The sequence below is a fragment of the Cheilinus undulatus genome, linkage group 6 (genome assembly GCF_018320785.1).
Source record: "Cheilinus undulatus linkage group 6, ASM1832078v1, whole genome shotgun sequence".
In the NCBI taxonomy this organism is placed as follows: domain Eukaryota; kingdom Metazoa; phylum Chordata; class Actinopteri; order Labriformes; family Labridae; genus Cheilinus; species Cheilinus undulatus.
The window spans coordinates 12776956-12794595 of NC_054870.1; the positions used below are offsets into that span (position 1 = coordinate 12776956).

Genomic DNA, 17640 nt, shown 5'->3' on the forward strand with positions numbered 1-17640 from the left:
ACACACAGCATAGCTCCCTTAAGGCGCCTGCGTGGGTCCGACCAAAACAATAATAGCGCATAAGGTACTGAGCTTGTTATGGCTTTTACAGAAAAATCTGATGCTCCTTTACCACCACTGCGAAACGCATACACTGTATGTCCTTAAATCCAACACGGAGAACAACCAGAGGGCAACTAGAAGAAGGTTTGTGTCAGTTTTCTGTGATGTTCTTCTTCTCTTTTGGTGCATTTCTGTGGCAGCACCTCAGTGCCACGTACAGGTGTGGCATATGCACTACAGCCTTTTCAGTCGTTTCCAGTAGTTTCATGCTTACACGGATATTTCCTAAAACGATCCTGTCTTTACGGGAAACTTTTTCAAAACGAAACGGCAATATATCATTTTCGTCTCCATGTGGACAGGGTCTGAGACACTGTATATCTCAGGAGGGAAATACAAGCTAAAACTTTAACAATAAAATTGGATTAAACTTTTAGTTGGGTCAGGATAAGGGTTAAGGTGGGTTAGGACACCAAAAGTCAAAATCCTTACCTACAAAACCTGATTACAAAATGTTTACACAGCCGAGAAACAGTCAGCTTGCAGGAAAAAAGCTCATCCTCCACAGAAACATTAGAATGCAGCCAGTGTAGCTTGCATAGCTGTATTAGCTGCATAAGCTACGTATTTAACTTAGCAATGTAGCTAACAGAGCTAAAAATAAGCTCACAAACAGCAACATAGGTATGTTTTCTATGCAACCACATTAGCTTTAGTTGAGTTTACTAAAGCTCACATTGCTAAAGCTAACTTACTTATATTGGGTTATGTAGTGATGTTAATAACTTCGCTGGGTAGCTGTTAGCTTTTGCTAAGATAACAAAGCTAAAGCAAACCGCCGTTCATGTAACTTTGTCTAAATCAGAGAAAAAGATCAGAAGTCTAATCTGGGATTAAATAATGTATAGACCTGTGTTATTTGTGAAACATTTCCTAGTCTGTGGTGTTTGTAATCTAGTTATTTCTTGAATGTTACTGCCAGACTTTGTTTATGAATAATGTCGAAATTTTAAAAAATAATCTAAAACTGGAAGTATATTGTACCACCAAATTACGGCATTTCCTGAGATAAACATCGTCTTAAACGAATGGTTTGAAATGTACAATCAGCCAGATCTCTCTCAATATATAACCCAGGGTTGTTATAATCTGATCAGGATGCCTCCTGGTCTCCTCCATGTTGAGGTCTTCCAGTCAAAAAAAAGACTGGATAGAGACCCTTGCCAGAGCCAGAACTCACTGGAGGGTTTAGATATCCCTTCTGTCAGAATTTGTCCAGAAAGAAATGAGAATATTGCTGTGGAGGGAGATGTTTGGGTTGACTTAATCAGCCTGCTGCCACTGTGACCCAGCCCTGAATAATAAAAGGAAAATGGATGGACATATTCATTATTAAGGCATGTGTAATATTGTTGAATTTCATTTACAAGCATGCTAGCCTGATGCTAACTCAACCAATGAAGCTCATCCCAGAAACATGTAATCGATTAAGTCATGTTATAAGGAATTAATAAGCTTTCAAATATGGTGAAATATTATGATGTAGTGATAGTATGCTTGAATGTGTTGTAGTGATAGTATGTTGTATGTCATTTCAGACACAGTCATGGTAAGAAGGTAAATGTATGATCAAATTCATCTTTCCACAAGTGGACTGTTTACCTGACAATGCAGCCTGTACTGTAACACTAACTCTGAGATACTGATTTTTATCTGAGTAATTCTTGTCACTGATTGATTGTGCTTCTGAAGAGACACAGAATACAGCTAGGTCTGTCAAATGATTAAAACTTAGTCATGATTTTTTTCAGGATGTTTGTTATTTATGATGAAATGGTAATTGACTCCCTGTTTGGATACTGATCTGATTTTATTTATTTTCAAAAATATTTAAGGGTACCAATGCTCAGACTAGGGCTGGGCAATATGGCCTAAAATTGATATCCCGATATATTTTTGCTATATCCCGATAAACGATATATATCACAGTATTTTGAAATGTCCTCTCAGCAGCTGTATTTAATTCGGCCCCAAATGACACGAGTTTGGTGATACAAATAGACTGTTCTATGGGATTTTTAATAAAACTGTTTGCAGAAAGAGTAAAAATCAATATAAAGTCAAATTTAGCAGTTTTATTTTGAAAATAGCTTCATTCAATCTTTTACTAATAAATCAGAAATACATAAATCATGGCATACTCGGTCTTTTACAGTGTATGGAAAGTCCTGAAATGTTTTCTCTGTTAGGTTTACTATTGCGGATTATAAAATGTTTATTTTCCTCATTAAGTTTTCAGCAAAATGCTTGTGCCCAGGCAAATCTCGTATTCTGGGTTAAGTGTCTTCATGAGGTTTTTAAATCCTGGATTTTCAACAACACTGGGCTCATGTCTTTAGCGACATGTAGTGTTTCTGCCGCTAATATCTCAGAGTCATCTTGTGGCGTATTTTAACGAATAGGAAACCTATACAAAACTCACCAATCCTGTATGCAGCCAGAGGCCAAACCCTTGTAGTCTAGTCCACCATTCAGGCTCACAGCTGTGATTACATTAGTCCATTATCCATGCTGATAAACCCCGGACCAGTTTCTGACAAGTTCATAACATGAGAGCGTCTTTGGAGCTTTTTCAAGAAGCTCTCCTGTGTGATCATGGGGGAAAAGCTTGTCTGGAGGCCGGATCATTTTAACTACTCATGGTCGGTGTTTTGAGCTGTTAGGTTGAGATGGGGCTCTGTAGTTGTGAAGAAGTGGATCACATTTGTCCACTGCTGCCTGGGCTAACTTCTCTCTGACATGTACGACTCTGGCAGGGAGTTTTCAGCAAAATGCTTGTGCCCAGGCAAATCTCGTTTTCTGGGTTAAGTGTTTTCATGAGGTTTTTAAATCCTGGATTTTCAACAACATTGGGCTCATGTCTTTAAGTGATAGTGTGGAAAATGCTGATCTTTCTGACAGTGATGATCATGATGATGATGATGATGATGAACAACGCAGATACATGACTGATGACCCTATTCAAAAGCAACAACTTAACAGCAACAGGCCAACGCTAGGCCTGGGCGATATAGCCTAAAAATCATATCACGGTATTTTTCTTGCCTTTGACGATACAGTATTATTTCACGCTGTTACAAAATTAAAGAGATAATGCTTTTTATACAAAATTCCAGTGTTATTAACCCCCTTCTCCCCTTTAAACAAGCCTTTGATGGCATACTCAATTTATCTCCAAGTATAGGAACACAGAAAATGTGTTTAATTTTTTTTAAGTCTCTCTAGGTTTACTTCTAGCTGCTCTCCAAGTTTTACACATCATCTCTAACCTGATGATGTGTGTTAAGCTGATAATGACTTGAATATGTATCCTAGTGAAGGCGTTCACAATAAAAGCGTTTCAGAAAAATAACAGCCGCAGACTTTAATTTTGAAGAGCTTGACGGAAGTATTGTGTTTAGCATTGAGTTAGCTTAGCTTTGGCTGTCGTTCGGAGAATACGGCTAGTTTACAGAAGATTTTCTGAGCTCATTTAACATCACAGCCTGGATCTTTGACTCACTGTGGACTTAGAAAAGAAAGTCATAAGTTAAAATTGACTTTTAAATGGTTGTTTATGCCGTTGTAAGAGGAAGAGCTGCAGCGCTGGCCTCTACGACCAACAAAGCAGCACTTAAGCCCCAGGTAGCCTGACAGAGACAGGACGCTGACTTAGTTGCGGTACAGCTGTCAGACTTTGAGAGGAAAAAACGTGTTTTTGCCTGCTAACCCACGCTGAGGCACATACGATGACGTCATTAACAAGCGTTATTGCAATTGGTCGGTAGAGTCCATATCTCTACTGTAGGCCAAAATATATCATTTTTACCGTCTACCGTATATACCCCGCACCCCTAGCCAACGCTCTATCATAATGACTATTCAGAAGTAGATGTATGACACAATATAACCTCCTCAAATAAAGATCCTTCAATCAATTGCTCACACCCAAATGAACCCATACAATTAGCACCTGGTGAAGATGAAATACCAACAAATATTTTGCAAGAACATGATTGGGATGTCAAATCACCCCCATGTCTTCGTCCAGATGCCAAATATGGCTTACATGATGAAGACAGAAAAATTCCTATTAGTATGCAACAATACTTTAAACAACTACTAAATGTGGATAGGAGATTTGCTAACACAACCAGCTATGCCTTTGCTGCCTTTGCCTGTAATGAAAAACATCAGCTTGAAAGAAATAAACATATTTCTTTCCTAAAAGGTAAAAAAAAAACAACACACAAACAAGAACTGGTGGCTTGAAATGCCTCTAGGGTCCTCAGGTCTCAGGGGCAGGTATATCTCTGTGTCGTCTGCGTAGCAGTGAATGGAGACTTTATGATTCTGGATTATTTGGCCTAGGGGCAGCATATACATGGAAAGTAAAGTTGGTCACCTTGAGAAGGGCCGTCTCAGACAGAGACTGCTCTAAAACCAGACTGGAATTTCTCAAAGAGGTTTTTATTAGACATGAAAGATTAAAGCTGTGTAGAAACCACCTTTTCTAAAACATGGATAAAAATGGAAGCTTCAAAATAGATCTAAAATTATTAAAATCAGAGGGGTCAAGGTTAGGTTTCTTTAAAAGAGATTGGACCACATCGTGTTTAAAAACAAAGGGAACTCTACCTTTGGTTAAAGAACTATTAATTATTGATAAAATACTGGGCCCAACTGTGCTAAAAACCTTTTTGAGAAATTTGGTGGGATAAAATAAAGGCTGCACGTAGCTGTTGTCATGTGGGATTAAATTTCAGCTAAAAAGGACAACTACTATAATATCAAAAAATCTCTCTCCCTGGATTTAAAATAAGGGCTGGGGGCGTGATATTTTCCCAGATGCACTTTTTTGTTAAAAGATACCAAAATGTTCTCACATAAATCATGAGAAGCATCACTAAAATGGGAGAGGGAGGGGGTGGTGATGGACTCTTAACACCTTAAATAAAGCTCAGGGGTTAGAATGATTGTATAAAATTAAATTAAGATAAAATTTTGCCCTACTGAAGTTGAGAAGGCGATTATTTTCACGCTGGAAGTCATACAATCAGGCCCATGAATATTTTTTTCGTTTGTGTTCTGAATGCACAGTAACAGTGAATCTACAGAGATGAAACTAAGCGACAAGTCATATCTTTCCTTCCGCTTCTCTGCTATGATATAAGTATTAACCCTTAGAGCTCACAGCTATTTTTTCACCATCATCTCTGGACTTTTGGTTTTAAAAAGCTTATAAAACATCTACCCTGTGGTGCACAGTTAAGCTCTACACCGCGTTCCACGTTATTATGCAAATGACATTTTTCTCTGATTTTCTAAATATCAATGCAAATGACAGTCATAATATTTTTCAAGTCATCAACAGTTAGAGTATAATTCAAATGTTTTTGAACAAACTTCATAATGATAACTATTATTTTTTTTTAAATAAAAACCTCAAAATGCACTTTTCCACATGTTCCACATTATTAAGCAGGCCACAGGTTTTAGCAATATGGGAAAGAAAAAGGATCTCTCTGCTGCTGAAAAGTGTCAAATAGTATAATGCCTTAGACAAGGAATGAAAACATTCGATATTTCAGGAAAAAATTAAGCATGATCATCATACTGTGAAGAAATTTGTGGCTGATTCAGAGCACAGACGGGTTTGTGCAGATAAAGGCATAATGAGGAAGGTTTCTGACAGACAAATACATCAGATTAAGAGAGCAGATGCTAAAATGTCATTACAAAGCAGCAAACAAGTATTTGAAGCTGCTGGTGCCTCTGGAGTCCCACCAACCTCAAGGTGTAGGATCCTCCAGAGGCTTGCACTCGTGTATAAACCTACTATTCAGCCACCCCTAACCAATGCTCACAAGCAGAAATGGTTGCTGTGGGCCCAGAAATACATGAAGACTCATTTTCAAACAGCCTTGTTGACTGATGAGTGCCGTGCAACCCTGGATGGTCCAGATGGAGGAGTAGTGGATGGTTGGTGGATGGCCACCATGTCCCAATGAGGCCGGGACGTCAACAAGGAGGGGACGGAGTCATGTTCAGGGCTGGATTCATGAGGCAAGAGCTCATAGGCCCATTTAGGGTCCCTGAAGGTGTGAAAATGACCTCGGCAAAGTATATAGAGTTTCTGACTGACCACTTTCTTCCATGGCACAAAAAGAAGAGCAGTGCCTTCTGTAGCAAAATTTTCTTCAAGCATGACAATGCTCCATCTCATGCTGCAAAGGATCCCTCTGTGTCATTGGCTGCTATGGGCATAAAAGGAGAGAAACTCATGGTGTGGCCCCCATCCTCCCCTGACCTCAACCCTACTGAGAACCTTTGGAGCATCCTCAAGCTAAAGATCTATGAGGGTGGGAGGCAGTTCACATCAAAACAGCAGCTCTGGGAGGATATTCTGACATCCTGCGAAGAAATTCAAGCAGAAACTCTCCAAAAACTCACAAGTTCAATGGATGCAAGAATAGTGAAGGTGATATCAGAGAAGGGCTCCTATGTTAACATGGAACTTGTCCTGTTAAGATGTTTTTGATTGAAATAGCTTTGATTTCAGTAAATATGACCCCCTGATGCTGCAATTTCTACAAATGACCATTTTCAGTTCTTTACAACCTATAAAATGTTTTAAAAAGCTGTTGTGGAACAGTGCATTTTGAGGTTTTTATTTTTAAAAAAATATTTTTTGTCATTATGAAGTTTGTTCAAAAACATTTGAATTATGCTCTAATGGCTGATGACTTGAAAAATATTCTGTCATTTGCATTAATATTTAGGAAAATCAGAGAAAATATCATTTGCATAATAATGTGGAACGCAGTGTATACATCCCTTTTTTCAGGACAACCTGGGCTTTAAGTATATATCTACTACAATGATGTCACTTGAATTTTTTAAAAAGTTATAGGACTCTACAGACAAAAGAAAAAAACAAATTGGAGTTTGAAACTCAGAGATTTTTATATATAGCATTCTGAAAACATTAGTGACTAAGCCTTTTCTTTGCACAGACTTGTTCTCCCATCTCTTGGGGACAAAACGGTGAAAAATATACAAAGGAAAAGTCCATGTGTTTTTTTGAAATCAGCTATATTCATGGAAGATCTCTGCTTCCCTTATTTCACATGGTTTGTGACGATGTTAGTTTCTGCCTTTCACAGTTGATGCATAATCATGTATGACTTGTTTTTTTTCTGACTTCCTTGAAAGTTTAGGGTTGTATCATAAGTGAATGCGATCACATACCATAATCACAAAAGACAGTTTGGATGCAGCAATAGAGCAGACGTCAGTGAAGAGACTTCATTCAGGTAAGATCTGCTCACTAAAACATCTCTAAATTGTGATCTTTTACAAATACAGTTTTACGGATTGAGATGTTAAACACTTTTTGATGACTTTTACATTTTATAAAAATAAATTCAAGAGTGTCTCTGTAAGAGCTTGTAGGATTGTTTTAGTATCAGTATCAATGTCCTCCTCCACAATTCAAATGCTGTCAGATCTGAATCTGAAATATTACACTTTTCTGACTTTTTAAACACACTGATGATGATGGTGAACACTACAGAGTAAGGGCATAATGCTTCACAGAGGTCACGGTTCGGTACAGGTTTGGTTCATTGTAAACATAACTAGGTTAAACGCTATTATATGGCTGACCACAACTATCTGGGATGCCTGCTGTGATGGCTGAATTGTGTGTTAAGGCAAAGTGATGAAGAGGCAAAATTTATGGAAATTATCTGTTAAGAGAACTTTCTCTTATAGTGATTTAATCAGCAGTGTTATGTTATATATAATTATTATAACTTAATTACAATTTAATTCCTTATATGACCTAACTATAAAGATTTTAGATGTTACATGTTTTCCTTAAAAAAAATCTTTTATTGACATCTAAATATGAGCTTTTACTTTACTTGTGTTAATTTTGTAAACTAAAACAATGACTAAAAACACTCTAATAATGTGTGAATTACCCCTAAAGTCAGTGTTTGGTGCTTCGACATCCGACAGGATAAGTGAAGTCTGTAATGTTCTCAAATTTACAGACATGTCTAAAAGAAAACAGAGTGCTGCATTACTGCAGCGATGAACATTGATAGTGGATTTTTATTTCTTAAGTTCAGATAAAAAAATGCAATGTTGGGCAAATTATGCTATTGCTTCATGTGTCCTTCTGTTAACCAGAGTTTATAATAGACAACAAAAGGGCTTTTCCCTTTCTGTATATATTGACTTTTTTTTTTTTTTAGATCTGTAGCATTCTGTCCTTGACTAATACACTGTTGAAATATTTCCTCTAACTTCCATCAGTCATCAAGGTTGCCTAAGTCAGCTTTGCTTATCTACAGCAGATAAGACAGAGGGAGAGAGAGAAAGTAGAGTGTCCCTCTAGTTAATGGAGAAAAGGAGTTGATTGATGTTAAATTTGAACCTCTCCTGTTACTTTTAACTGAAGAGAATAGCCTATGTGTGTCAAAACTTTGTTAGTAATCTCCTACACAGCCTCTATTTTTTTTCAGTCATATAAAGGAGCAGAAAAAGCTGCATGGACTGTTAAAACAAAACAAAACAAAACAATAATTTCCCCCCCAAAATTAAAGAGATGCCAATTCATATGGGATACGTATCACCTGTGGACCTCTGTGTGCTGTATATGTAAGGTAATTTGCTCTGGAAATTTTACTCTGCAAATTACAGACATGGTCATTTTCATACAGGAGTAAGGTTACAGATGTACTGTGCAATGATTAAAAATTACCAGAGGTCCATGGGTAATATTAGTCCCATATGGATAGGGCATAAGAGCTGCTACAAAAAGATCCTTGATGACTAAAATAATAACATAAAATAAGTTAGACCATGTTTTTAGGAAGGTGATGAAATGAAAATTGTATACCTGAGTGCTACTTTCTCTTTCTGCCTTATACGTGGGTACAAATCACATGTTTTAAATGCGCTATACTGTTATTATTTCCTGCGGGATGTAGCAACAGCAAAATAAGCTTTTTGGCATTGGCCGAGAAGATCTGGCACATTTTTCATGGGCGCAACTCACATACTACTCAGCTCATACTCAGCTCTGCTGCTCATCCCACAAATGCATGGTCCTTACAAATGTGGCATCATTTAAAAGGGTAATAAACGGACTTTCCAACGGTATAAGGTTTTTTTTTTACCAAGAAGCATTGTTACAACAAAGAAATAATGTACCAAACACAAATTGCCTTACTTTTTGTTTTAAGTTTATATACAGCCCCCTGGTCATTCAGGCAGCACATTCTGCAATTACAAAGGCTGTTTTTCTGTGGTATTCTTGGCAGTTGTAGATGCACATTATACATTTGTGTATGAGTGTAGGGGCCCAGGGCAGACTTTCGGATGGTGGTTTGTTTGCTCACTCTGACCTCCGCAGAGCAATGGAAGCAGGCCTTCTTAATGTACCCCCACCAGAACCCCTGCCTAACACAGACACTGTCACGCCGTACATGCTTGTTGCAGATGATGCATTCCCCCCTACGCACTGACCTGCAGAAGCCATTTTCACACCGACAGCTCAGAACAACCATTAGTCTAGATCCTGACAAGGTTGTCAAAATTACACTTGCCTCATGCGTGATCCACAATTTCTGGAGAGCACGCAGGTCAGAGCTTTATGTGCCACCTACCTTGACAGACCGAGAGACTAATGACCATGAATTCATCCCTGGATCCTGGAGGCAAGAAAGCCAGGGGGTGTTCCATGATGTGGCAAACAACAGATTACACAATCCAACACGAAGGGCTAATGAACTGAGGGACATGATGAAGGAGTACTTCAACTCACCAGAGGGCCAAGTACCATGGCATGAGCACCACATATAATGTGTGCACAAGTATGATGATGTGAGTTCCCTGACTGCCTGTGACCCCACGTTAAAAATCTGTTTTGTCACTGTGTTCTCATATTGACACAATCGTCAGTAGTATGGAAATACTGTAGATGTTTTTGCTCAAATCTGCCTTTTTAATTTTTTTAAAAAAGAAGACAACTTCTGTTGTGCTGGCTTAACTGTACTGCTGTACAATACTGGTACTGGTTAAATCACTGTTGTGCCTTTTTTGTTGTACAAATAAGTTCAATTAAAAGCAAATAGTGAAAAAAGTGTTTATTTTTGTTTATTCTGAGTAGAAAAGGCACTTCCATGTTGGAGCAAAACTGTGCAAACAAAGGGTACAATATTTCAAATTAAAACGTACAAAACGGGACATTCACAGCAAAATGTCATTTTCACAAAAGCATACACAAAAATCTGAAAGTATCAGCTTATTCAGCCACATGAGCTGTGAGGTAAAGTGCAAAAAAATACTCAAGTTGAAACATCGTGTGTCAATTATGCCAGTGTCTGAACATCAGCACTATCTAAACATGTACATCGTGTAATTTACACATCCAAACAAATAAAATACAAAAACAGTGCGTCAACTGTAAAATACAAACAATATGAACAACGTAAAATAATCAAACTCAAACTTGTTTTAATTATCTTCAGTGTCTTCAAGGAGTTGCATGAAACTTGGTTGCCCCTGAGGTAGACTGTATGGGTGCTGGTGTGATGGTGGTGGTAGTGTCTGAAGCCGAATGTGAGGCTGCATTTGACTACGTTGTAGACCTTGAGTTATGTATTGTGATGGTGTTTGCTGTGGCCAAATGTTAAGCTGATCATTAGGGTGTCGCCTGTATTGTGCCCTGCATGTCAGTTGCTAATCTGCTTCTTGAAAATCATACAGTATAATCATAACTATTTTTTTGGCTCTTGTTTTTAAAGTTGCATCTTTGATGTGACTGATATCAACTGCAACCTGTCGTCCAAAGCTCGACTCATCTTCCATGTTATCTTTTTCTGTGTTGAAACCACATCTGACAGTTTTGGACATTTCTTTTTGCAACTCAAGCTTCTCAAGCTCCATACTATTCTCACTGACATGTCTTGCCTTTTTGTTTAACGGCTGGCTGACTCTGGGCTCTGATGGTGGTGGGCTTGAGGACCTTGATGAACCTGGTGTTCAAGGCCTGGGCACAGACTCTGCAATATCATTGTCCAGAGTAGAATCCTCAACGGAAGAGGACACCTCCTCATCAGCCACTGTCCCCTGTGTGTCTGTCTCAGTGTCTTCAAACTGTTGGATGGGATTGCCAACATGTATTTGTCATATAATTCTATAAGCAGTTGGTAAATAATAAACATTAGTGAGAGTTTATTGAAAATATACAAAGACAGTCTGTATCAACACATTCATTTGATTGGCATTTTTTGGTGGTTTTTCATGATTAATAATAATGTTATATGGACTTATCCAAAATCGTTTTGACAGTGTAAGGGGGGTAAGGGTTAGAGTTAGGGTAAGCCAAACGGAGTGCTCCCAAACAATGTGAAGGCCTGGAATCTGTCAGGACCAGTCTCCTCATATATACCAGCCACCCAAACCCCACCCCAAATGCCCTGGGCCCCTCCCCAAAGTCCTGCTTTTTGAGTCTCATTTAGGGTTACTGTTAGGGTTAGGGTCAGCGTTAGCCAAACCAAGCGCTCCCAAAGTATGTGAAGGCCTGGGATCTGTCAGGACCACTGACATAAAAAAAAAACAGCCACCCAAACCCCACCCCCAACGCCCTGGGGCCCCTCCCCAAAGTCCTGCTTTTTGAGTCTCATTTAGGGTTACTGTTAGGTTAGGGTCAGCATTAGCCAAACCAAGCGCTCCCAAAGTATGTGAAGGCCTGGGATCTGTCAGGACCACTGACATAAAAAAAAAACAGCCACCCAAACCCCACCCCCAACGCCCTGGGGCCCCTCCCCAAAGTCCTGCTTTTTGAGTCTCATTTAGGGTTACTGTTAGGTTAGGGTCAGCATTAGCCAAACCAAGCGCTCCCAAACAATGTGAAGGCCTGGGATCTGTCAGGACCACTGACATAAAAAAAACAGCCACCCAAACCCCACCCCCAATGCCCTGGGGCCCCTCCCCAAAGTCCTGCTTTTTGAGTCTCATTTAGGGTTACTGTTAGGTTAGGGTCAGCATTAGCCAAACCAAGCGCTCCCAAAGTATGTGAAGGCCTGGGATCTGTCAGGACCACTCCCCTCATATATAGCAGCCACCCAAACCCCACCCCCAACGCCCTGGGGCCCCTCCCCAAAGTCCTGCTTTTTGAGTCTCATTTAGGGTTACTATTAGGGTTAGGGTCAGCGTTAGCCAAACCAAGCGCTCCCAAACAATGTGAAGGCCTGGAATCTGTCAGGACCACTGACATGAAAAAAAACAGCCACCCAAACCCCATCCCCAACGCCCTGGGGCCCCTCCCCAAATTCCTGCTTTTTGAGTCTCATTTAGGGTTACTGTTAGGGTTAGGGTCAGCGTTAGCCAAACCAAGCGCTCCCAAAGCATGTGAAGGCCTGGGATCTGTCAGGACCACTGACATAAAAAAAACAGCCACCCAAACCCCACCACCAATGCCCTGGGGCCCCTCCCCAAAGTCCTGCTTTTTGAGTCTCATTTAGGGTTACTGTTAGGGTTAGGGTCAGCATTAGCCAAACCAAGCGCTCCCAAGGTATGTGAAGGCCTGGGATCTGTCAGGACCACTGACATGAAAAAAAACAGCCACCCAAACCCCACCCCCAACGCCCTGGGGCCCCTCCCCAAAGTCCTGCTTTTTGAGTCTCATTTAGGGTTACTGTTAGGGTTAGGGTCAGCATTAGCCAAACCAAGCGCTCCCAAGGTATGTGAAGGCCTGGGATCTGTCAGGACCACTCCCCTCATATATAGCAGCCACCCAAACCCCACCCCCAACGCCCTGGGGCCCCTCCCCAAAGTCCTGCTTTTTGAGTCTCATTTAGGGTTACTGTTAGGGTTAGGGTCAGCATTAGCCAAACCAAGCGCTCCCAAAGTATGTGAAGGCCTGGGATCTGTCAGGACCACTGACATCATATATAGCAGCCACCCAAACCCCACCCCCAACGCCCTGGGGCCCCTCCCCAAAGTCCTGCTTTTTGAGTCTCATTTAGTGTTACTGTTAGGGTTAGGGTCAGCGTTAGCCAAACCAAGCGCTCCCAAAGTATGTGAAGGCCTGGGATCTGTCAGGACCACTGACATAAAAAAAACAGCCACCCAAACCCCACCCCCAATGCCCTGGGGCCCCTCCCCAAAGTCCTGCTTTTTGAGTCTCATTTAGGGTTACTGTTAGGGTTAGGGTCAGCATTAGCCAAACCAAGCGCTCCCAAAGTATGTGAAGGCCTGGGATCTGTCAGGACCACTCCCCTCATATATACCAGCCACCCTAACCCCACCCCCAATGCCCTGGGCCCCTCCCCAAAGTCCTGCTTTTTGAGTCTCATTTAGGGTTACTGTTAGGGTTAGGGTCAGCGTTAGCCAAACCAAGCGCTCCCAAAGTATGTGAAGGCCTGGGATCTGTCAGGACCACTGACATCAAAAAAAGCAGCCACCCAAACCCCACCCCCAACGCCCTGGGCCCCTCCCCAAAGTCCTGCTTTTTGAGTCTCATTTAGGGTTACTGTTAGGGTTAGGGTCAGCGTTAGCCAAACCAAGCGCTCCCAAAGTATGTGAAGGCCTGGGATCTGTCAGGACCACTCCCCTCATATATAGCAGCCACCCAAACCCCACCCCCAACGCCCTGGGGCCCCTCCCCAAAGTCCTGCTTTTTGAGTCTCATTTAGGGTTACTGTTAGGGTTAGGGTCAGCGTTAGCCAAACCAAGCGCTCCCAAAGTATGTGAAGGCCTGGCATCTGTCAGGACCAGTCTCCTCATATATACCAGCCACCCAAACCCCACCCCCAAAGCCCTGGGGCCCCACCCCAAATACCTGCTTTTTTTTGGTCATTTAGGGTTAGTGTTAGGGTTAGGGTCGCCGTTAGCCAAACCAAGCGCTCCCAAAGTATGTGAAGGCCTGGAATCTGTCAGGACCAGTCTCCTCATATATACCAGCCACCCAAACCCCACCCCAAATGCCCTGGGCCCCTCCCCAAAGTCCTGCTTTTTGAGTCTCATTTAGGGTTACTGTTAGGGTTAGGGTCAGCATTAGCCAAACCAAGCGCTCCCAAAGTATGTGAAGGCCTGGGATCTGTCAGGACCACTGACATGAAAAAAAACAGCCACCCAAACCCCACCCCCAACGCCCTGGGGCCCCTCCCCAAAGTCCTGCTTTTTGAGTCTCATTTAGGGTTACTGTTAGGGTTAGGGTCAGCGTTAGCCAAACCAAGCGCTCCCAAAGTATGTGAAGGCCTGGAATCTGTCAGGACCAGTCTCCTCATATATAGCAGCCACCCAAACCCCACCCCCAACGCCCTAGACCCCTCCCCAAAGTCCTGCTTTTTGAGTCTCATTTAGTTTTACTGTTAGGGTTAGGGTCAGCGTTAGCCAAACCAAGCGCTCCCAAAGTATGTGACGGCCTGGGATCTGTCAGGACCACTGACATGAAAAAAAACAGCCACCCAAACCCCACCCCCAACGCCCTGGGGCCCCTCCCCAAAGTCCTGCTTTTTGAGTCTCATTTAGGGTTACTGTTAGGGTTAGGGTCAGCGTTAGCCAAACCAAGCGCTCCCAAAGTATGTGAAGGCCTGGAATCTGTCAGGACCAGTCTCCTCATATATACCAGCCACCCAAACCCCACCCCAAATGCCCTGGGCCCCTCCCCAAAGTCCTGCTTTTTGAGTCTCATTTAGGGTTACTGTTAGGGTTAGGGTCAGCGTTAGCCAAACCAAGCGCTCCCAAAGTATGTGAAGGCCTGGGATCTGTCAGGACCACTCCCCTCATATATAGCAGCCACCCAAACCCCACCCCCAACGCCCTGGGGCCCCTCCCCAAAGTCCTGCTTTTTGAGTCTAATTTAGGGTTACTGTTAGGGTTAGGGTCAGCATTAGCCAAACCAAGCGCTCCCAAGGTATGTGAAGGCCTGGGATCTGTCAGGACCACTGACATGAAAAAAAACAGCCACCCAAACCCCACCCCCAACGCCCTGGGGCCCCTCCCCAAAGTCCTGCTTTTTGAGTCTCATTTAGGGTTACTGTTAGGGTTAGGGTCAGCGTTAGCCAAACCAAGTGCTCCCAAAGTATGTGAAGGCCTGGGATCTGTCAGGACAACTGACATAAAAAAAAAAACAGCCACCCAAACCCCACCCCCAACGCCCTGGGGCCCCTCCCCAAAGTCCTGTTTTTTTAAGGCTCATTTAGTTTTACTGTTAGGGTTAGGGTCAGCGTTAGCCAAACCAAGCGCTCCCAAAGTATGTGAAGGCCTGGGATCTGTCAGGACCACTGACATAAAAAAAAACAGCCACCCAAACCCCACCCCCAATGCCCTGGGGCCCCTCCCCAAAGTCCTGTTTTTTTAAGGCTCATCTAGTTTTACTGTTAGGGTTAGGGTCAGCGTTAGCCAAACCAAGCGCTCCCAAAGTATGTGAAGGCCTGGGATCTGTCAGGACCACTCCCCTCATATATAGCAGCCACCCAAACCCCACCCCCAACGCCCTAGACCCCTCCCCAAAGTCCTGCTTTTTGAGTCTCATTTAGGGTTACTGTTAGGGTTAGGGTCAGCGTTAGCCAAACCAAGCGCTCCCAAAGTATGTGAAGGCCTGGGATCTGTCAGGACCACTGACATAAAAAAAAACAGCCACCCAAACCCCACCCCAAATGCCCTGGGCCCCTCCCCAAAGTCCTGCTTTTTGAGTCTCATTTAGGGTTACTGTTAGGGTTAGGGTCAGCGTTAGCCAAACCAAGCGCTCCCAAAGTATGTGATGGCCTGGGATCTGTCAGGACCACTGACATGAAAAAAAACAGCCACCCAAACCCCACCCCCAACGCCCTGGGGCCCCTCCCCAAAGTCCTGCTTTTTGAGTCTCATTTAGGGTTACTGTTAGGGTTAGAGTCAGCGTTAGCCAAACCAAGCGCTCCCAAAGTATGTGAAGGCCTGGAATCTGTCAGGACCAGTCTCCTCATATATACCAGCCACCCAAACCCCACCCCAAATGCCCTGGGCCCCTCCCCAAAGTCCTGCTTTTTGAGTCTCATTTAGGGTTACTGTTAGGGTTAGGGTCAGCATTAGTCAAACCAAGCGCTCCCAAAGTATGTGAAGGCCTGGGATCTGTCAGGACCACTCCCCTCATATATAGCAGCCACCCAAACCCCACCCCCAACGCCCTAGACCCCTCCCCAAAGTCCTGCTTTTTGAGTCTCATTTAGGGTTACTGTTAGGGTTAGGGTCAGCGTTAGCCAAACCAAGCGCTCCCAAAGTATGTGAAGGCCTGGGATCTGTCAGGACCACTGACATGAAAAAAAACAGCCACCCAAACCCCACCCCCAACGCCCTGGGGCCCCTCCCCAAAGTCCTGTTTTTTTAAGGCTCATTTAGTTTTACTGTTAGGGTTAGGGTCAGCGTTAGCCAAACCAAGCGCTCCCAAAGTATGTGAAGGCCTGGGATCTGTCAGGACCACTCCTCATATATAGCAGCCATCCAAACCCCACCCCCAACGCCCTGGAGCCCCTCCCCAAAGTCCTGTTTTTTTAAGGCTCATTTAGTTTTACTGTTAGGGTTAGGGTCAGCGTTAGCCAAACCAAGCGCTCCCAAAGTATGTGAAGGCCTGGGATCTGTCAGGACCACTCCCCTCATATATAGCAGCCATCCAAACCCCACCCCCAACGCCCTGGAGCCCCTCCCCAAAGTCCTGTTTTTTTAAGGCTCATTTAGTTTTACTGTTAGGGTTAGGGTCAGCGTTAGCCAAACCAAGCGCTCCCAAAGTATGTGACGGCCTGGGATCTGTCAGGACCTCTGACATGAAAAAAAACAGCCACCCAAACCCCACCCCCAACGCCCTGGGGCCCCTCCCCAAAGTCCTGCTTTTTGAGTCTCATTTAGGGTTACTGTTAGGGTTAGGGTCAGCATTAGCCAAACCAAGCGCTCCCAAGGTATGTGAAGGCCTGGGATCTGTCAGGACCACTGACATGAAAAAAAACAGCCACCCAAACCCCACCCCCAACGCCCTGGGGCCCCTCCCCAAAGTCCTGCTTTTTGAGTCTCATTTAGGGTTACTGTTAGGGTTAGGGTCAGCGTTAGCCAAACCAAGCGCTCCCAAAGTATGTGAAGGCCTGGGATCTGTCAGGACCACTCCCCTCATATATAGCAGCCACCCAAACCCCACCCCCAACGCCCTGGGGCCCCTCCCCAAAGTCCTGCTTTTTGAGTCTCATTTAGGGTTACTGTTAGGGTTAGGGTCAGCGTTAGCCAAACCAAGCGCTCCCAAAGTATGTGAAGGCCTGGGATCTGTCAGGACCACTCCCCTCATATATAGCAGCCACCCAAACCCCACCCCCAACGCCCTGGGGCCCCTCCCCAAAGTCCTGCTTTTTGAGTCTCATTTAGGGTTACTGTTAGGGTTAGGGTCAGCGTTAGCCAAACCAAGCGCTCCCAAAGTATGTGAAGGCCTGGGATCTGTCAGGACCACTGACATGAAAAAAAACAGCCACCCAAACCCCACCCCCAACGCCCTGGGGCCCCTCCCCAAAGTCCTGC

At 43.3% G+C, this 17640-nt stretch overlaps 1 protein-coding gene across 1 annotated transcript in view; it reads left to right on the top strand.

Moving 5' to 3' along the window:
• Positions 1-7349: 7349 nt before the first annotated feature.
• LOC121510644 (G-protein coupled receptor 4-like) overlaps positions 7350-17640 on the top strand; it is a 28197-nt gene continuing 17906 nt past the window's right edge. Inside the window, exon 1 of the mRNA XM_041788786.1 lies at positions 7350-7397. The gene's annotated coding sequence lies outside the window, so the exon portion shown is untranslated. The remainder of the gene's footprint in view (positions 7398-17640) is intronic.